Genomic DNA, 16,975 nt, shown 5'->3' with positions numbered 1-16,975 from the left:
GGAAAAGGATAGACCTGATCTAAAAGTTGAAGTTCTAAATTGGAGAAAGGCCAATTTTGATGGTATTAGGCAAGAACTTTTGAAAGCTGATTGGGGGCAGATGTTCGCAGGTAAAGGGACGGCTGGAAAATGGGAAGCCTTCAGAAATGAGATTACCAGAATCCAGAGAAAGTATATTCCTGTCAGGGTGAAATTAAAGACTGGTAGGTATAGGGAATGTTGGATGACTAAAGAAATTGAGGGTTTGTTTAAGAAAAAGAAGGAATCATATGTAAGGTATAGACAGGATAGATCGAGTGCATCCTTAGAAGAGTATAAAGGAAGTAGGAGTATACTTAAGAGGGAAATCAGAAGGGCAAAAAGGGGGCATGAGATAGCTTTGGCAAATAGAATTAAGGAGAATCCAAAGGGTTTTTACAAATACATTAAGGACAAAAGGGTAACTAGGGAGAGAATAGGGCCCCTCAAAGATCAGCAATGCGGCCTTTGTGTGGAGCCGCAGAAAATGGGGGAGATGCTAAATAATTATTTTGCATCAGTATTTACTGTGGAAAAGGATATGGAAGATACAGACTGTAGGGAAATAGATGATGACATCTTGCAAAATGTCTATATTACAGAGGAGGAAGTGCTGGATGTCTTGAAATGTGTAAAGGTGATAAATCCCCAGGACCTGATCAGGTGTACCCTAGAACTCTGTGCAAAGCTAGAGAAGTGATTGCTGGGCTTCTTGTTGAGATATTTGTATCATCGATCATCACTGGTGAGGTGCTGGAAGACTGGAGGTGGTGCCACTGTTTAAGAAGTGTGGTAAGGACAAGTCAGGGAACTATAGACCAGTGAACCTGACGTAGGTGGTGGGCAAGTTGTTGGACGGAATCCTGAGGGACAGGATGTCCACATATTTGGAAAGGCAAGGATTGATTAGGGATAGTCAAAATGGCTTTGTGCATGTGAAATCATGTATCACAAATTTGATTGAGTTTTTTAAGGAAGTATAAAAGAGGCTTGATGAGGGCAGAGTGGTAGATGTGATCTATATGGACTTCAGTAAGGCATTCAACAGGGTTCTCCATGGGAGACTGGTTAGCAAGGTTAGATCTCACAGAATACAGGGAGAACTAGCCATTTGTATACAGAACTGGCTCCAAGGTAGAAGACAGAGGGTGGTGGTGGAGGGTTGTTTTTCAGACTGGAGGCCTGTGACCAGTGGAGTGCCACAAGGATCAGTGCTGGGTCCCCTACTTTTTGTCATTTACATAAATGATTTAGATGTGATCATAAGAGGTACAGTTGATAAGTTTGCAGATGACACCAAAATTGGAGGTGTAGTGGACAGTGAAGAGGGTTACCTCAGATTACTACAGGATCTTGACCAGATGGGCCAATGGTCTGAGAAGTGGCAGATGGAGTTTAAGTCAGATGAATGCAAGGTGCTGCATTTTAGGAAAGCAAATCTTAGCAGGACTTATAGACTTAATGGTAAGGTCCTAGGGAGTGTTGATGAACAAAGAGACCTTGGAGTGTAGGTTCATAGCTCCTTGAAAGTAGAGTCGCAGGTAGGTAGGATAATGAAGAAGGCATTTGGTATGCTTTCCTTTATTGGTCAGAGTATTGAGTACAGGAGTTGGGAAGTCATGTTGCAGCTGTACAGGATATTGGTGAGGCCACTGTTGGAATATTGAGTGCATTTCTGGTCTCCTTCTTATCGGAAAGATGTTGTGAAACTTGAAAGGTTTCAGAAAAATTTACAAGGATGTTGCCAGGGTTGGAGAATTTGAGCTATAAGGAGAGGCTGAACAGGCTGGGGCTAAATAGGCAAAGTCTTTTCCCTGTGGTGGGGGAGTCCAGAACTAGAGGGCATAGGTTTAGGGTGAGAGGGGAAAAATATAAAAGAGACCTATGGGGCAACTTTTTCACACGGAGGGTGGCACGTGTATGGAATGAGCTGCCAGAGGATGTGGTGGAAGCTGATACAATTGCAACATTTAAGAGGCATTTGGAGGTATATGGGGTGGGTGCTTTCAGGTGGGACTAGATTGGGTTTGGATATCTGGTTGGCATGGTCAGGTTGGACTGAAGGGTCTGTTTCCATGCTGAGCACCTCTGTGACTCTATGGTGTCCTTCCTCGTCTGCATGTATGATTGGAATTGGAACAAAACATCCATCGTAGGACAAGCCAAACAGAGACACACACAAGAATTCCTAGAAGCATGGCATTCTAACCAGAACTCTATCAACAAACACATCGAGTTAGACCCCATCTACCACCCCCTGAGAAAGGAAACCGGAAGTGACTTCACAACAGGAAATAACCTCACCACAGGAAATAACATTACAAACCCAAAGAAATCCAAACATATACATAGAAAGCAGGAATTTTCAGCAGAGCTTTGTCTGACGCCCACTGAAGATGCTACCTAGTAGGGTGACGAAACATCTGGAAATGAACCTTCCAGCTCAGCGAGCAAACCTACATCCAAAACCTCAACCTGAGCTACAAATCTTCTCAAAACTCATTAATACTTGCATTAAGGAATGGGCTGGTACATGTTGACTTCTCTACATTAGAGTGGGTTAAAAATTATATTATATTGGCTATAATTTATTTTAAATGCTTCAAAAACAATGTATATGCAGAAGCTATATTGTGATGTCATTTTGTAATAGTATGATACGGTAGTTTTCAATTTTGCTGATGTTCTTTTTGTTTTTAGATGTTAGTTTAAATCAGGAACTAAACACATTCTGCAGTATCAAAACTCATGTCAAGTCATTTTTGAGTATGGTTGATCTGATTTGAAGGGTTTTCAGAGTTTAGATTAGAGTTGTGCTGGAAAAGAACAGCAGGTCAGGCAGCATCCAAGGAGCAGGAAAATCTATGTTTTGGGCAAAAGCTTGAAGAGTATTCAGTCAGTACCATATAGACATGTTAGTATTGCTGTAGTGATTGGGACTACTGGACCTCATTGACTACGATGTGCTTAATTAGGTTGTTAACCTGGGCTAAAAAGGAAAGCCTTGCCTGACCAATATAACCAAGAGATTAGAATCTCCTCAGTTGAGGACTGACTCTAAGCTGGCTAGCCATGCAGCCAATGTACTGCTGGGAAAGAGAAGTTCCCTTGACTAAGGAAGCATTTCCCTTCAGTTTCCTTTCTTTGTTTTTGTGTTTTTGGTTTCATTTTCTTAAAAGAAAAGGAAAAATATATATAACCAGGTGATTAGAATCTCCTCGCAGAGGACTGACTCTGACCTGGCTGGTCACAGCCAGTGTATTGTGCACTAGTAAGTAAAGGGTGACTTGGTGATGGCACGCAGCCTCTGTGCAGTTATTTTGATTGCCAACAGAAAAAGAAAACTTCTCCCCAACCAAAAAATAATCAACTTTAAAATTGTTAATGCTGCTATGGTTACAATATATAGGGCATTGAAAATAAGCTTCAGACTGGAAAGTCAATACCTTTGTGAAGTTTATCAGTTTGTATGCTTGAATGATTATGAATGTAGTCAGGTTGAAAGCTAGGTCACTAATTAGCAATCTCATTGCAAGGGCATTTAAATTAAAGATTCATCAGTTGACCTAATGCCATAAGAGGCTCAGCCATTTCCAACAGAAAAAGAAACATTGTCTGAGGCCGACATAAGTACATCTTTGGAGAGCATGTCTTCAACAACTATAAATAATGGATCAGAACTAAGTGTCAAGCTGTAGATGGAGTTCAGAATGACATTGTTTTCAGAAAAGTTCCCATGCTTAACAGTGATAGACCCTGTTCTTCCTGTCTCATTAAAGATCATAAACTCAACTTAAGTAGCAGATATTCAGTGAGCTCTGTGGCTCTTGATCTTGATGTGCACTCACTGGGTATCCAAGACAGAATTTTCCAGCTCAAATAAATGGTGGTCTGTGGGATAGAAATTCAAGGAGCATTAACTTAAGGCTGACGTAAAAAGTCGACATAATCGGGCTATATTTAATTATAACTCCCATTTGGGTGGGTGGTGAGCAGAAGCACATTCTCTATCCAACATCAAAAATTAAAAACCTAAATCATGCTCATGGCATATCTTGTTTGGTTGTCTTCAATGAGTGGAAGAAAGTGAGGACTGTAGATGATGGAGGTCAGAGTCGAAAACTATGGTGCTGGAAAAGCACAGAAGGTCAGGCAGCATCTGAGGAGCAGGAAAGTCGACGTTTTGGGCATAAGCCCTTCATCAGGAATGAGTGACCGCCTCTGAGAATGGGACAGTGGAGTGGAAAGGAATGAGAAAGCCAACCTCCATGAGAAAGCCAAACAAATTCACCAAAGGTTGATAATCTTGCTTGAACAGCAGCATTTCCAATGGTTCAAGTGAAGGGCCCAGTTCAAGTTAATATTGGAGTTAAGTTTGATTTCTTAACATATCAAGGTTCACTCAAAAATGGGATGGAGTATCAGGGAGTCAGTGGTTGGTAGTTAACTTTCAATTTTCACACATTCCTTATCCCTTTTTTGTTAACATGACAGGAGGATGAGTTGACTAAGAGTCCTGCCATTCTTACGAAACATTTGTAAATCCAGTGATCAGAAGTTTTGATGTACATTTTTGAATTGGGATGAGTGATAGGTCTGCTTGGTACTGAGATTTGTGAGAAAACACCTACCAAGGGCATAAATTGGAAGATCTATGAAAGTGGATTTGACAGTCAGGCAAGGGGATCCCTGAAAACCAAAGAGGAATCTCATTAGTTCTGCATTATGGCATATTTTCATTTATTTGTCATGTTGCAGGTGTGGATGATATTAGGGTGATGGAGCTAATGGGAGTTACCAGGGTGGGGGCAGTGATAGGGATGGGGAGGGGCTTAATTAAGGGAATTCTTCTGATACCATCAGGATTTTCCAGCTGAAAAACTGGGAGCCCTTCATTAACATCTATTTGATAACCAGCTGATAAGCTATTCATATTTTAGCAGCTGTGTTGAATAACTCAAAGTGCTAAATATATTATGAAAATTAATGCATGAGCATTTAGTGACTGGCATGACTTCAAACTTATAATACTTGATATAAAGACGCTTTTGTCATCTCAGTTTGAAGGTCAAGTCAACATCATGGTATTTGCAGCTAGTTGCATAGGTGGATTAATTCATGTTTGTCAAACTGTTCCAGCTGAGTTGCCTTGAATGGTTCATTTATTATAGCATGTGAAATGAATGCTGGTGTTCCTCAATGAAGTATCGAGGGGCAAGCATTTTTGTTGTGCATTGAAATGACATGTCATGTGCTCCATTACTTCAATCTCGTAAATTATGCATTGTTCTGAAAACACTGTGTTAGATTTGAATCAGGATTCCAAAACCTTCTGCCTGTGAAGTAAGAGATTGAACATTATGTTTGGAACTACAGAATACGAAGTACACACCATTACAAATGGGTCAAATGACATAAAGGCCAAGCTTTCCACTAAGTGTTGTGATAAGGTTACAAATAATGGGGATAAGATGGAACTACAGTGTTTGAGTTAACTGCTAAAATGTAGCAATGTGCTCATATGTTGCTGATTATCATAAGAGTTGGTTAATAACTGTCAAAGAGGTATCGGTTGAAATCCAAAATGCATATTAAAACTATAAATTTTTATTCAGGGAAATGCAAGAGCATGTATACCTTTACCATGGCTGAGTGCTTCTGAACAATACAGATCATCATTCAACAGAATTCAAATGTCTTCCCTGCCTGTAATTAACATTGATGCAGATACAACATTGTGTAGACATCAGATTCAATCACAGGCTTATCTAAACAATTTTGTTTTTTTTTACGAGATCCTTCTCAGTTTGATATCCATGCATGTCAAAATGTTACATCTTGTAAAACTATCAGCATTGGGTATGACCAATCTTGGTCTACTCTGTGATGGTATACCAGCTGTTGCTCAATGATCGAACCTCATTGTTAGGGTAAGAAGGCTTCAGTATCACCCCAGTAACAGTTGAAGTGCTCAATGGCTGATTGGATGGGTGAGAGTGAGTGAGGGGACATGATACAGGAAGTTCTCCCATAACACTGTAATTGTATTCTAGCGAGACCTCGCTTAATAGAAAATCACTTAAACTGAATAATGGTGTCTATGGGGAAAGTGGGATTGGGGCAGACCAGCAAAAAATATCACAATTGCTTAAAATTCACCAAAACGTCTAACACAAAGTATAGCACTGCCTGAATGAAGGTTGAAAACATATTTATTAATGAAATAAAAGTAAATTTAATACACTACATTTTTAAAAAAATGTAAGAAAGCTCCAGTACCTCTCACAGAAAGCAGCTCATGCGCATGTACAGTACAGCATGAAGACCAGCAATGACATCACGTATGTGCAGAATGGAGTGGAGGCTTTGGTGCAGATGCTGACATATGAGCAAAATGGCATGGACATTGGCGCATGTGCAGAACAGCATGGAAATTGCAGTACATGCGCTTTCAGAACAAAGTGCATGAACCAATTCCCACTGAATTGCTCTATTGCGAGCGGAGGTAAGTGTTCTCATAAATACAGTTTCCTAATTTTTCAGCGACTTTATAGCCCAATCATGTTGCCGGAATGCATGTTATCCCAGAACTACCTGTACATACAATACTGAGAGTGGTAGACAATGAGCCTTGGTGAGAAACAGAGACGGTGAGTATGGAGTAGCAGAGAGCAGATACTGGCACTTACTCTCACAGAGTGAAGATATCATTGACCTACATGTGATATTGTTGGCCATTCCTTGAGTCAATGAAACCTGCGCTGACCTGGATGACAACCTTGGATGAGGCTGATCGGGTCTGGTGGATGGGCTGTTCTGCCAGTTCTGAGCGAAGAATAACTCATCCCTGCACCATCACATCCACCAGTGCCTCCAGGTCCCTGGCTCCAAAGCAGGGTGCCAATTTTTCTCTGTCCATCATGTCTGAAGTGAACAATGAAGAAGATTACAAAGGGATCTTGATCAGTTGGGTCAATGAGCTGAGGAGTGGCAGAAACATTCTGGTAAAACAAACAAGGACAGAACTTATACAATTAATGGTAGGGCCCTGGGTAATAAAGTGAAACAGAGAGACCTACGGATTCAGGTGCATAATTCTTTGAAATTTGCATCACAGACAGGATGGTTAAGAAGACATTTAGTACACTTGCCTTCATTGCTCAGACTTTTGAGTTGGGACATCATGTTGAGATTGTACAGGACATTGATGATGCCTCTTCTGGAGTACTGTGTGCAGTTCTGGTTACACTACTATAGGAAAGATATCATTAAATCAAGAAGATTCAGAAACTATTTACCAGGATTTCGCTAGGAATGGAGAATTTGAGTTATAAAAATGCTTTGGATCGGCTGGGACATTTTCAGTGGAGCATAGGAGGTTAAAAGGTGACCTTATGGAGGTTTATAAAATCATGAGAGGCATAGATAAGGTGAAAACAAGATTCTTTTCCCTAAGTTGGGATAGTTCAAAACTAGCAGGCATATTTTTAAGGTGAGAGGACGAAGTTTTAAAAAGGACATGAGAAGCCTTTTTTTTTACATAGAGTGGTTCATGTGTAGAATGAACTGTCACAGGAAGTGGTGGATTCAGTCACAGTTACAATATTTAAAAGACATTTTGACAGGTACATGAATAAGAAATGTGAATTGAATTGAATTGAATTGAATTTATTGTCACGTGTACCGAGGCACAGTGAAAAGTGTTGTCTTGTGAGCAATACAGGCAGATCCCATAGCTAAGTAGCATAAATAGTAAATAATAGTTAAACAGTGGCAAAAACAAAAACACAAGTACAGGCAAATGTTAAGAGTTTGTGAAGTTTGGAGAGACATGGGCTAAATGCAGGCAACCCAGATTAGTTTTTGGAAACATGGTAGGCATGGATTAGTTGGACCAAAGGGTCTGTTTCAATGCTGTATGACTCTGTGCCACTATGAGGCAATTCACTCGAACCATATGGAACAGCTCCAGACTAACAGCAATTGATTTGACGCACGATTACCTTTAAATATGGTGATGGGCCAGGACTCCCAGGAGGTCCCAGCAATGATGAATACCTGTGCCTGTGCCAAGAGGGGAGGTAGGATTAATGGGGTGGCAGTGAGGAACTATCCTTCTAAGTTATGTGGATCCCCATGTATGTCGATCAACATGCTGCTGTACGACACCTGCTTGTGGGACACTGCTGCTGAGCAGAACTTGGAGGTCTGTGTGGGAGGAAGAAGTATTAGAGGAAACATTGCTTCGGGGTGTCATGGATAGCTAACGAGGTGATTTTTAGGAAATAGTATGAGAATTCTTGCTCGGGCTCACTGAGAGAACCCCCCAATGAAATTTGCCACAATTGACATTGAGCCGATTTCTGATAAAAGCTAGCCCTCAAGCTTTGTAACAATTGTGATTATTATGCTTGAAAGTAAGCTCAGGTTGAAAGCAATATAAATGTGATTATTATGCTATTTAAGACACAGTCTATATTTTACCTATGATTAAAATGGATTGGTATTTTCACATGTAAACATGGTTTCGTAAAGAACTATTTTCTGTCATTAAAGATGCCAAGAGAATATTTTAGCTAGTAAGAAATGTACACGCTTACTTAAATACAATGCAGCGGAACTGCAACAGAGTGCAGGAATCTGTGTCAGTATTGCTGAGCAACAAACACAAGAAACATTGATAGAAAGGCATAACTGTATTATTTGAAAGAATCTACATTTAGAATGGAAATTCCAATTCCTATGCATTGCAATAAGATACAACAACACAGCAATCAGTTGTTTGGTATCTAAAATCCTTTACTGATGGGATTTTGTTCTTTCTCTCTGCTGAAATATCAAAAATCAAAGCCTCATGAACTTTAGTGAACAAGTTCATAATGAAAATGTTTTGATATACTTTAAGAATCTTGCACAAGAGGCAGTCTGGGACTTTCCTTGTCTAGTCTCCCAATTAGCAGCCAGGGATTGGGCAGAGCTGCTCAGTGACTCCATGTTGGTCACTAATTTCCTGATGCTATTGGGAGATTCCTGGGGATATTTATCAGGTGTTCCCTGATTTACATGATATATTTTAAATTAGTGTGGAAAAGGGAAGCTTTTTCTGTTCGTTTGAGAGGTTAGTAACCGTGAGTCATTAATTTAGAATAGTTAGAACAAAGGTGAGATAGTAAGATGTTTAAAGACATTAGATTTGTTAGATCTGTTTGTACCACAAGTGGCTATAAGAAAGAGTCTATCTTGTATATCTTCATGGAAATGTGAATAAATATTTGAATCAGAGGAATCTATAATTATCTATAATCCCTATAGTCTATTAGGGAGCATGGAGCAGTATGATCAATTTTTCAATGATTTGGTGAAGTGTTGTGAGAGGTGAGATGTGTCAAATGATCTCCTTTTGTGTTGTTAACTTCTACAGTTACACATCTCAGAAACATCATTTTACTACTCCACTTATTTTGGGGATAGTGTTGATTTACGTTGAGGATGAGAATCTTTGACTAACAATTTTCATCAATGTGTTCTGAAGAGACATAGTATTGTGATATAGCTCATGCTATGTGACGTTCAATAACTTCCAATAGGTGTGATGTGAGTTATATAGGTATGTTAATTATTCCCGAGAAATTGCCCCCAATGTTTGATGTGCTGCCTAAGGCATGTGAAGCCCTCTTGATAATCTATTTCACTGATGCCTCCTCCTTTATGTGCACTGTATTTATTTACCTCTCAGACTAAAACTATGGGATGGGCATATATCCCTTGCACTTTTTCCATCCAGCTTGCTACAACTGATTCCATCTTTGGCCCCTCTGAGGGTTACTTTTAATTGCAAAAACAAAATGTAGTGTATCTTGCAAATCTGAAATAAAAACAAAAAAAGTCCTTGGAAATATTTTGCAGATCTGCCAGCATCTATGGAAACAGAAAACACATCCCTTTCTGATGCACTCAATGCCTTCTGTGCTCGGTTCGAGTAGAATCCCAATGGTGTGGGGTCACCTGCTCTGACAGCTCCAGATGCACCTATTCCCTTCAACACTGCCTCAGATATCAGATCGGTCTTCATGAGAGTCAATGCAAAGAAAGTGAGGGTGCAGATGGAGTCTCTGACCTTGCACTTAGACCCTGGCAGAGGTATTCACTGATATCTTCAACTTCTCCCTCCTACAAGCCAAACTCCCAAGATCACCATCATCCCTGTACCAAAGAAAGCACATGCAATGTGCCTTAATGATTACCACCCAGTGGCTCTGACCTCTATAATCATAAAGTGCTTCAAGAGGTTGGTCATGGCCCACATTAACTCGAGCCTCCCAGCCTGCCTTGAGCCCCTGTAATTTGCCTATCGACGTAACAGGTCCATAGCGGACATCATTTCCTCAGCCAAACACTCATCCCTGGATCATCTGGACAACAAAGACACATGTAGGAGAAAGTGAGGACTGCAGATGCTGGAGATCAGAGCTTAAAAATGTGTTGCTGGAAAAGCGCAGCAGGTCAGGCAGCATTAAAGAAGAAGGAGAATTCCTGAAGAAGGGCTTACGCCCGAAACGTTGATTCTCCTTCTCCTTTGATGCTGCCTGACGTGCTGCGCTTTTCCAGCAACACATTTTTAAACAAAGACACATGTGTCAGACTCCTACTTATCAACCACAGCTCTGCCTTCAACACCATTATCCCCTCCAGACTGATCTCAAAACTCTAAGAATTGAGTCTCAGCTCTGTCCTCTGCAATGGGATCCTCAGCATCCTATCCCACAGACTGCAATCAGTGAGGATAAACAACTGTACCTCCTCCAAGATAACACTCAACACTGACACTGCGCAAGAATGAGTTCTCAGCCCTCTGCTGTACTCCCATGACTATGTCACCAAATTCTAAACAATATTAACTGCAAGGTTGCTGATGACACCAGCGTGGTAGGACGGATATTGAACAACAATGAGTCAAAATTCAGAAAGGAGATAGAGGGCTTGGTGATACCGTGCAATGACAGCAACCTCTCTCTCAAAGTCAGCAAAATTAAAACTGATCAATCTCTTCAGGAAAGAAAGGAGGAGAACACAACCCCATCTACACCAATGGAGTGGAGATTAAGAGGGTTGAGAACGTCAAGTTCCGAGGAGTGACGATAATCAACAACCTGTCTTGGAATTTCCATGTAGGTGCAACTGTTAAGAAGGTACAACAAAGCCTCTTCCTCCTCAGGCGGCTTAGGAAATTCAGCATAATGACCCTCCCCAATGTTTTGCAGATACACCATTGAAAGTATACTGTCCTGGTATATAAATGCCTGGTAGGGCAACTGCTCTGCCCAGGACCAGAAGAAACTACAGACAGCCCAGACCATCATGGAGGCCAACCTTCCATCCATGGACTCCATTTACAATTCTTACTGCTGCAGAAAGGCTGCCAACATCATCCAAGACTTTTCATACCCCAGTAATGCTTTCCTACAACCTTTTCCGTCAGGCAAAAAATACAGAAGCTTTAACAGAACAATAGGTTCAAAAACAGCTTCTTCTCTGCCATTATTAGACTGCTGAATGGACTCTCTAACTTCAGATAATGTTGATCTTGCTAATATTGATCTTGCTTTGCCTACCTCCTGTGTGGTGAACCTGTCTGCCTCATTCTATCCAAGCACACTATGATCTGTATGTCCTTGCTTACTACAATCTGCCTGTACTGCTGGCAAACAAAGTTTTTCACTGTACCTAGGTACACGTGACTACAATAAATCTAACCAAATCAAGAAGGGTTAATGGTTCAGGACTGTGACTCTTCATTTGAACCAGGGAAAATGAGAAATGTAATCAGCTTACATCAAGTAGAAGAGCTGAGGGTAGGTAAAAGAAAAGGGAAATCAGAGATATGTGAGATGGCAGAGATGATTAAATGACAAAAGGTTCATGGTACAAGACCAAACGAATAGGATAAGTGAAAAGAACAAATGACGTGTCTAGAGAAGGTGAGAATGAACATTTATTTGACATTGCAAGATGTCCAGATAACAGTCCTGTCTCATTAGTTCTTCTCAATTCCTGTGTCGTGCATCCAAAAACCCTGAAATTACATTGGTTTAAAATAGGTACAAAATGAAACTCAGAATACTGGGCACAGTAGGAAATAAAGATTTTCTTTTTCTGTTTTATTGTAATGTTTGAATAGTTTAAAAAGGTTGTCATCACTGAGACCTGCCATAGATTTTTCCATTTCTTTGAGGGTATTTTCATGGCAGAAGAACAAATCACATTCATTTTTTAATATAGAACAAAACACATTAAAAATTAAAGAGCTTTCACAATTCCATACTATTAATGGTACTGTTAACAGTTAAAAGGCTTGAAACTATAACTTTTCACATTTCGAGAGGAAACATGATGCGAGTTTCTATGTGACCTGGTTGTGCTGATTCTATGTTCTGGCAAAATGTTGATAATGAATTATGGGTGGTGGGGAGAGCAGTGTGAGGAGTGAGAGCTTGACAGTCCAATAGCCTCTAAAACAATAGGTTTGAAGTTCCAAAGATCTGAGGTCAGCTTTCTAATGAGTCCATCTCACATTTGCCTGCTCTGGCACTCATTCATCTTGGCACTTGTCCATCCTAATGGCCATCTACGGTTTGTTTGTAAGCCAGTAGGCTTGATTTTCTTTTGCTGCTCAGCACTCCTCCATCTCTTCAGAGCAAAATTAGGTCTGATAGGATATTTTAAACAGTGGTGGATCCATCAAAGTGAGAAATTCCCAACTCAGGTTATCCACTTAAAATTTAGAGTTTAAGGGGTTTGAAGATCAAAGTTCTCAAGAAATTTTTTTTATTTTTGTCCTTTTGAATAACAATAGCTTTACTGCTTTGTACTTGCTGCTGTATGTTATTAGTATGTTATATTTAGTGATCAAGTTAACATAATTAGTCTTGTGCCACTTGCTCATTTCTAGATGTTTTGCAATCAACTAATTCTGAGATGTTACTGGTCACCTCTGGAGTAAGTGGGACTGGAACCCACACCTCCTGGCTCAGAAATAGGAACATATCATTGTTCTCCAAGAGCCCCAGTGCTCATTTGTAATCTAGCATATTTGGATGACAGATGGAGAGTAATAACAACAAAGTTGCTCACTTCCAAAACTTTCCGCACTAATTAATTCTGTACAACAGTAGATGCTTGGTTTATGGGTAATGCCGGGGAGTTTTGTTTGATAAACCTGCTATCATGTATAGTGTAACATATTAATGTGAATACGATATTAAGATAGTCTGCATCAATCTGCATCACATGACTAGGAAATAATGGGTCCCTCTAGCAACATCATTGTGGAGATGAAATGTTGTCATATTGATGTTTCAGAAGAAATTTACCAGTCCATTGCAAGGTTAACATCTAGGGTTTTGGGGGTCACAAGACCAAGTGAAGGACACTATAGGCCAGGGTTCATGAGTTGGGTTTGGTGAGATATTGCAAGAGATCACGCCAAGCCCTACAGAGAGAAGCCCTCCATAAAACTCAACAAAACTGACAGCCATAAAAATATAAGATCCATCTCAAGGATACTACTTGGATGTGTCTGAACTTTTACTTACTTAACTGAGAAGGTTAAGAGTTAACCTAATTGAGGTCTTCAAGATTATAAGGATTATAAAATAAACAGCCAACAAAAAGTTGCAAGTATCTGTATCTACCTAAATAATTCCTAAATCACTAAATTTGGAACATAAGCTGTAAACTTTGAAGGTACTGTTCTAGATTAATACTGAAACAAGCTTATTTTAACATCTAAATTGTTGCGTTTCTTGATTTGTTGTTTGTGCAGGGTCATCACAGTGATGCATCTTAATAAGTGCCAAAACCTGTGACATAATGTTTACATTGACGAACTGAAGCTCAGCAATTGATGTTGGGAGAAAATCCTCATGTAATTAAGCATTTCATGTAAATTAGTGCATTCGTTTACATCATTTGGATCTATATAAGAAGCAAAGGAGACAAATTAGAACCTCATGCATTTATATGGGTTCACTAATGGAGCAATATGCTAAATGAGATTGCATAGTCCATCAAGCTCTCCCTGAGTGTTTAATTTATAACCAGCAGTAGAACTGTAATTTAATTTACACTTTCATAATTTGAAATGACCTTTCCGAACAGGTTGCAGAATTAAATGTAATTATGAAGTTGTGATTCTATGGTAGTAGCCTTGTCTGGATGCCTTCGGGAGAACAATGTTAGAGATGTTTTAAAAATGTGATAGAGGATATAAAAAAAACTCACGATTGAAATTCAACAGAAACTAGATGTTAATTGAAGGAAGCTTTACTTTTCATGTGAACCAGGCTTCATTTGTATGTGTTTCATGGATTCAATGAAGAATGTATTACTCTATATCCACCCAGCTGTATTTGATCTAAACATGCTTAATTTTGACACTAAGATCTAGAGCTAGGAATGAGACAATTCACTCTCTGCTTTAATATACAGGGGAATGAGAGGATTCTTTCTCTGTTTTAATAAACATATTTTAGCATTTTGTACTTCCATTGGTTTTATAAGACTCATCAGATAAGTTGTTGAGGTCAAGGAGGTTAAAAAGACAGTTAGCATAGCTTTGTTGTTACTACAGTGACAGTTGTCATAAGTTCTATATGTCATTTGGCTGCCCTGTGGTTTCTGATTCTCAGCTTACAAGTTCTGTTGTATCTTTATTACACTAAATAAATTTGGTGATGTTTACAGCCAAATTTATCTTATAATCTGCTCCAGATATATTTATAACAGTTACTTTGATGTTAACAGTGAGATGCTGACAGGGAATGATGACCCTCATGGAACCACAATGCAGAAACAATTCGCAGCAAAGAATTAACTGGGTGTCAGGAAGCAAGGACAGAAAGTGCAAACTGACAATAGAGAGCAAAACTTTTTAAAAACATATCATGCTATTGTCACCATTAGCAAAGTCACCCATTACAGATGGCTACGATCTGGCAGAATTCTACATAACTTGACCTCGAGAAAAAAGCAATTATCAGAAGTGTCACCTCTGCAATTTCCAAAAATTTTCTAGCAGATAACTCAGAGCTGTTTTGGGACAGACTCTCCTTAATTAATTGGTAGTAACTAGATCAGAAATATCAAGATGTATTAACGGTAGAAAATTTAACAGAAGAAAATTACAAGCCCAACGTTAAATAAATTAGTAATTTTAATTCTAAATATTATGTGGACTATGTTTTTTGTGGATATCTTCAAGGGATTGACGCTGGGTAGACCGGCACTTTCCATGTCACAAATCCATTATATGCACAAAACATTCATACATCAGAACAGTTAAGGAGTGAGAAATTGTACCTGCTCAGATTTGTTGTTTTGTGCTGCCAGTTGTGAATGAAGATGGCCATTTCAGCAAATTGCTGCAGGAGCGGGGAGCTTCACAAATATTCTCAGCAATGGCAGAGCCCAGTACATCAATATGAAAGATAATGCTGACACAATCTTAAAACAATTTTCAACCAGAAGTATTTAAGTGAATAAGCCATCTTAGCCTTTTCTAGAGGTCTCCTGTATCACAGATGGCAGACTTCAGTTAGCCAATTCAATTCACTCTATGTAATTGCAACAAACAGCTGAAGGTACTGGCTACTGTAAAGGCTATAGAAGCTGATAATGTCCCAAAGATACTACTGAAGACATGTGCTCCAGAACTTGCTGCAGTCCTAGCCAAGCCATTCCAGTGCACCTACAACACTGATAGCTACTTGGCATGTGAAAGTTCACTCAGATATGTTCCATTCATAACAAGCAGAGTAGAACTAACTGGCCAAATATTGTCCGTCAGACTGTGCTTGATTATTAGTAAAGTGAGGGAAGGAGTCAACTATGGTGCTATCAAGCAACATGTGCTGAGCAACAATCTATTCACTGAGACTTAGTTAGGTTTCATTACTTACCTCATTATAGCTTTGATTCAACATGGACAAAACAACTGAACTCCAGAGATAAGGTGACAACGACTTTTCTTGACATCAAGAACAGTATGGCCTCAAACAGCCTTAGCAAAACTAGAGTTAATGGAGGAAAAGCATACCACTGATTGCTGTTATACCTAGCACAAAGAAGAATAGTTGTGTTTGTTAGAGGTCAGTCATCTTAGCTCCATGACATCTCTGCAAGAGTTCCTCAGGATAGTGACCTAGACAATCTTCAGTTGCTTCATTAATGCCTTCCCTCCATCATAAGATCAGAAGTGAAGATGTATGTTGATGATTGTGCAATGTTCTGCACCATTCATGACTCCTTAGATACTGAAACAGTCTATTATCAATTACAAGACTTGGACTAAATCCAGTCTGACAAGTGGCAAGGGAAATTTTCCCCACAAGCATACAAGCAATGACTATCTTCAACAAGAAAAAATCTGACATTGCCCCTTAACATCCAATAGGATTACCATTACTGAATTCCATGTTATCAAGATTCTCAGGGTTACCATTGATCAGAACCTAAACTAGACTAGCCATGTAACATAAATGTTTTCAAGAACAGGTCAGAGGCTTTGAATCCTGTGGAACCTTTTATTGCAGACACCAGACATTGAGAGTTATTTTGCGAAATAAGTAGGAATCATTTTTTAAGTTGTGACCAGTAGGATACATATGTCAAAGCTGCGGATAAAGTAGGAATCTTGTATTTTAGCTATGGATGTTGAGAATTCTCCAGTTTAGCAACAAACATGGTAAAGCCTTCCAATAATAGCAGTGGGGCTGCTATTGCTTTTAAACAAAAGTCTTTTGAGCAGTCACATCAGGAAGAATTGACATCAAAAATAATGTTGCCAGAAAGCCTTAAATTCAGAGATTGACCAAAACAATACAGAATTAAATAGCTGGAAAAAAGAATAACAACTTCTAAGATACAGAATAGATTTAAAATTGGAAACTAATTCCAAAGC

Source organism: Chiloscyllium punctatum, chromosome 25 (assembly GCF_047496795.1).
Source record: "Chiloscyllium punctatum isolate Juve2018m chromosome 25, sChiPun1.3, whole genome shotgun sequence".
NCBI lineage: Eukaryota > Metazoa > Chordata > Chondrichthyes > Orectolobiformes > Hemiscylliidae > Chiloscyllium > Chiloscyllium punctatum.
The sequence above is the reverse complement of the archived record's forward strand: the minus strand, read 5'-3'. Positions refer to the sequence as shown.